We start from the raw sequence: 5,999 nt of genomic DNA on the forward strand, positions 1-5,999 counted from the left end.
ACAAACAAGCAATTGTAGGAGTACAAGGTTTTATTAGGGCAGGTGAAGGGCTTCTAACCTTAACTTGGAAGAGCAAGGAAGGGTCACCAGGGAAGCAGTGTCACATAGGGACCTGAAAGATGAGTAGGAACTCAAGACAAGGCAGGGGGAGAGAATTTTCCAGGTAGATGGCCTATGCAGTCAGAAGAGATAAGCTTGCAGCTAGGCACAGTGGCTCATGCTTATAATCCCTTTGGGAGGTCAAGGAAGGAGGGTTCTTTGAGCCTAGGAGTTCAAGACCAGCCTGGGCAACATAGTGAGACCCTGTCTCTACAAAAAAAAATTTTAAGTCCAGGCCCAGTGGCTCACTCCTGTAATCCCAGCACTTTGGGAGGCCGAGGCGGGTGGATCACCTGAGGTCAGAAGTTCAAGACAAGCCTGGCCAATATGGTGAAACCACTTCTGTACTAAAAATACAAAAATTAGCTGGGCATGGTGGTAGGTGAGTATAATTCCAGCTACTCAGGAGGCTGAGGCAGGAAACTGCTTGAACCTGGGAGGCAGAGGTTGCAATGAACTGAGATCGCACCATTGCACTCCAGCCTGGGCAACAACAGCGAAACTCTGTCTCAAAAAAAAAAAAAAAAAAGAAAGAAACAGAAAAAAAGAAAAGAAAATAAAAGAAAAAACCCTTATTTTAATTAGCCAAGCAATGTGGCTGGCACCTGTAGTCCCAGCTACTCAGGAGACTGAGGCAGGAGGATGGTTTGAGTCCAGGAAGTTGATGTTGCAGTGAGTCATGATTGTGCCATTGCACTCCAGCCTGGGCACAGACCCAGACCCTATCTCTAAGAAAAAAAGAAGAGGAGGAGTTAGGTTTCAAAACCCCGTGCTACCCTTAACTAATTACTGGATATCAGGCAAGCTAGCATATCTTTGGGTTTAATTTCTTCCTGTGCAAAGTGGATATAATGTCAATGCTTACCTCTCAGGCCATCAGTGAGAAAAAGGAGACAAGGTGTGATAGAGTAGTCATTATAGTTCATTGTCAGTGTCCTTCATTTGTAAACTGAGTAAGTTGGTGGGAAAAATCTGCAAGATTCCTTCCAATCCTGAAATACTATAAATTCTTGATCTTTATTTTTAGGTAAAGAGACCCCACTATTGAGGAGTTCTGGGTGCTGTCCACGTAAATGGTGACCTACCTCAGGACAATTGTGATTGCCTGAAATTGAAGAAATATAGTGTCCCTTGCATTCAAAGGTGATGTCAGTGATGGTGATGGTGGCTCTGTGTGGGGAAAAGAGGTGCCAAATGAACACACATTCCACCCTTACTCTACGTGGGGAAACACCCTGAGCCGGCAGTTGTGGCCGATTTGCTAGGGTCTTAATTTGTGGTTGACTTAGACAGAGGTACCCAAATGTGCCTGGCTTTTGCGACGTGGTCAGCTGGCCCCACTGGCTTATGTTCAAAGAGTCACCTGATTTTTTTTTTCAATATAAGAGGAGAGTTACTGACTTGTGGTTGATCCTCCTTCTTTTAAGTAAATGGTCATATCGCCCTTCTTGCTAAAAATAAGTTGCTAGAGCAGATTTCTCAAGTCTGGGCAGGGAACTGCAGACTGACTTCAGCAATGGCATAAAATGAGGTGAGTGATGAACCGAGAAGAGGCCACAGGAAAAATGAAGGTGAAGGCATTTGAGGTGGTCCTAGGGCTTATGGCCATGTCCATAACTCTTTTATTCCTGTATACCAACCATTTAGTCCTGCAAAAACACCTTCCACAGGGGAAAACCTCAAACTCTTCAGTCCTTGCAGAAGTGTGTGGCATGATTGTGACAGGCAAGAAAATGTTCTTCAATGAAAATATACCAGTGACGCCATTGAGAAATGTAACTTGCCAGCAATACTTTATCCGAAATCACTACAAAATGGAACCTCTGTCCGAAGACGAAGCCGAGTTCCTACTGGCCTATGTCATGGCCATCCACAAAGACTCTGATACATTTGAAAGGCTCTTCAGAACACTCTTCAGAACTCTACACTCCCCAGCACATCTACTGTGTTCATGTGGATCAGAAGGCCCCAGTCGCTTTCAAAGACGCTGGAAGAAAGCTACTGAGCTGCTTCCCAAACGTCTTTGTGGCTTCTAAGAGGGAGTCTGTGGTCTACACGGGGATCTCCAGGCTCCAGGCTGACCTGCATTGCCTGAACGACCTTGTGGCCTCTGAGTTTCCCTGGAAGTATGTCGTCAACACCTGCGGGCAAGAATTCCCCCTGAAAACCAACAGGGAAATAGTTCAGTATTGAGGGGACTGAAAAGGACAAATATCACCCCCGGGTGCTGCCTCCTCCTCACATTATCAGAAGGACCAAATACATGCACTTGGAGCAGAGATACAGTTTGTTTTCCTTCATGCTGTGGACTTGGATGAGAAAAATGCCTCCTCCCCACCATCTGACAATTGACTTTGGCTCTGCCTATGTGGCCCTTACAAGGGAATTTGCTAATTTTGTTCTTCAAAACCAGAGGGCCATTGATTTTCTTGAGTGGTCAAAAGACACCTCCTCTCCTGATGAGCATTTCTGGGTGACACTCAGTAAGATTCCAGGTATGTGGAACTTGATTTCCAATCTACATACAGTCTAAACTGTGTGTGTGAATGTGCACATGTGTGTTACACATTGAAAATGGTCTTGATGAAGTTATGTATAACCACCTATGTTTCTAGACTTAATGAATATCCTGTTGACTGCTTTGCATATCTGTTTCAATGAATTAATATAAAATAAATTATACTTCCGGCCGGGCACGGTGGCTCATGCCTGTAATCCCAGCACTTTGGGAGGCTGAGGTGGGAGGATCACTTGAGGTCAGGAGTTTGAGACCAGGCTGGCCAACATGGTGAAACTCTGTCTCTACTAAAAATACAAAAATCAGCTGGGTGTGGTGGCGCTGGCCTGTAATCCCAGCTACTTAGGAGGCCAAGACAGGAGAATTGCTTGAACTTGGGAGGTGGAGGCTACAGTGAGCCAAGATTGCAGCACTGCCCTCCAGCCTGGGTGGCACGGCAAGACTCCATCTCAGTGAATGAATGAATGAATGAATGAATGAATAAAATAAATTGTGCTTCTATGTGTCACTAAATATACTGTTAGCTTATTTCTCAAGGGAAAAATCGCCCCCTGCTGCAATGATTTGACTTAACTAGCTCTTTCCCAATAAGTAGACCCAGTCCTGAATCTCCAGAGCAGTCATCGTTTTTTCCCTACTTTCATCACCAGACTCTGGGTTTGCAAAATACTGATGTATACTTGGATATTTGATGATTTTATTCCTTTGTTGGTAAAAGGCATAGAATTGTGTGGAGCATTTTATGTACCTCTCCAGCAAAATTCCCATGGACTGGTCTCTATTTTTAATACTTTTACAAATAGTACGGAATGACAGGCCATGAAGAAATGATGAGTCATGCGTTCATGAGGAAGCTGAATTGTAGATCTGGGCCCAACACACGCGGTGCAGTGTAAGATAAAGGAGAAGATAACCAGGCATGACCATTAAAATGGTTCCTTTCCAATTAGAAAAAAATAATTCATGACCATTTTAGAAAACATGGAAAATAGGAAAAAAATATGAAGAAGAAAGTAAAATTTCTCATAATTCTAAAACTCTAAAAAAAATTCTGTTAAAAGAGTTGGGCTTCTGGGCCGGGCGCAGTGGCTCAAGCCTGTAATCCCAGCACTTTGGGAGGCCGAGATGGGCGGATCACGAGGTCAGGAGATCAAGACCATCCTGGCTAACACAGTGAAACCCCGTCTCTACTAAAAAATACAAAAACCTAGCCGGGCGAGGTGGTGGGCGCCTGTAGTCCCAGCTACTCGGGAGGCTGAGGCAGGAGAATGGCGTAAACCCGGGAGGCGGAGCTTGCGGTGAGCTGAGATCTGGCCACTGCACTCCAGCCTGGGCGACAGAGCGAGACTCTGTCTCAAAAAAAAAAAAAAAAAAAAAAAGAGTTGGGTTTCTTTTAGTCTTTTCAAAATAGGTCATTTTAAGAATTGTTGATTTGGCCAGGCGGGATGGCTCACGCCTGTAATCCCAGCACTTTGGGAGACCAGGCAGATCACTTGAGGTCAGGAGTTTGAGATCAGCCTGGCCAACATGGTGAAACCCCGTTTCTACTAAAAATACAAAAAATTAGCCGGGCGTGATGGCAGGCGTCTGTAATCCCAGCTACTTGGGAGGCTGGGATAGAGAAGTGCTTCAGCCCGGGAGGCAGAGGTTCCAGTGAGCCGATATCGCACCACTGCATTCCAGCCGGGGCAACAGAGCAGACTCCATCTCAAAAAAAAAAAAAAAAAAAAGAGAAAAGAAAAGAAAAAGAGGCCAGGTGTGGTGGCTCACACCTGTAATCCCAGCACTTTGGGAGGCCGAGGCGAGTGGATCACCTGAGGTCGGGAGTTCAAGACCAGCCTGACCAACATGGAGAAACCTCGTCTCTACTAAAAATACAAAAAGATAGCTGGGTGTGGTGGTGCATGCCTGTAATCCCAGCTACTCGGAGGCTGAGACAGGAGAATTGCTTGAACCTGAGAGGCAGAGATTGCAGTGAGCCGAGATCGTGCCATTGCACTCCAGCCTGGGCAACAAGAGCGAAACTCGGTCTCAAAAAAAAAAAAAGAAAAGAAAAAGAAAAGAAAAATAATCATTGATTTAGGCCGGGTATGGTGGCTCACGCCTGTAATCCGAGCACTTTGGGAGGCTGAGGGGGTTGGGTCACTTGAGTCCAGGAGTTCAAGATCATCCTGGTCAACATGGTGAAACCCTTTCTGTACTAAAAATACAAAAATTAACCGGGCATAGTGGCAGGTGCCTGTAGTCCCAGCTGCTTGGGAGGCTGAGGCAGGAGAATTGCTTGAACCAGGAGGCAGAGGTTGCAGTGAGCTGAGATTGTGACACTGCACTGGGTGACAGAGCAAGGCTCTGTCACACACAAAAAAAGTTCATTTGCTATTTCTTCAGTTTATCCTGGCTTTATGACTGCAAAAAAAAAAATTTTTTTTAACTCTGTTGGATTTTTTCTTTTATTTTTGTTTTAAGTTGATGTCTCACTATGTTGCCCAGGCTGGTCTCAGAATTCCTGGGCTCAAACAACCCTCCCGCCTCAGCCTCCCTAGTAGCTGAAACTGCAGGTGCACACCACCATGCCCTGCTTTATCCCCACTAAATTTTATATGCTGCTTCTAACTGCAAAGTGTTTGGCAGAAGAGAGGCACATGGCTAAGTACAACAGTATGACTAGCTTGTTCCCCGCGACAGGAATCAGTTCATTCCTGAAAGGGTATGTAAAGAGCCGGTTTACCTGGCCTGGGAAAAGCCAGAGGTTCAGAGAGAGGAAGTGACTTGCTCAAGATCTACAGCTTGCTTTAGAGAGGAGAGAACGTGCCTTCTGAAAATGCCCAGGGCATTTTCTACTAAATTCTGCTGCCACCTTAGGATTTCCCTTCCTCAGCGAGGGGTGCATTTGAGCAGAACACACATCTAAATCTGTTAGGGTTACCCTGGGGCAGAGACTATAAGATTTCCTACCAATAACTAAACGTAAGGATGGAACCTTAAACACAGGGGTCTGTGAGGGAATCCAAAACTTCCCCTCTGGTTAAAGCAGCCTCTAAGGGGGCAAAATGGAGGGCAGTCTTAGGAAAACACCCAAATAATTATCCTGAGGTCTATCTTGGAGTGTCCTCGTGAAAAACCCAATCACACCCAGAGCAGTTACCTTTCTGAGGAGTTTCTTCTTATAACATTCCTGGAGTGGAAATTGATCAACTCAAAGCCCTCCAGGATTCTGGAGGCAGGGGATGAGCTGGTGTCAGATAGCACCTGGTATCCAGCAGTTTAAGAAATCAGACTCCAGACAGGCTCTCCGTAGTTCTGTCTCTGAGACTCTCAGGGCAGGCCTTGGGGGTGGGACTGAAAGCAAACAGACCTTCCCTCTTTCACATTCCAGCCTTTG

The sequence above is a fragment of the Chlorocebus sabaeus genome, chromosome 17, assembly GCF_047675955.1.
Source record: "Chlorocebus sabaeus isolate Y175 chromosome 17, mChlSab1.0.hap1, whole genome shotgun sequence".
NCBI classification, from domain to species: Eukaryota; Metazoa; Chordata; class Mammalia; order Primates; family Cercopithecidae; genus Chlorocebus; species Chlorocebus sabaeus.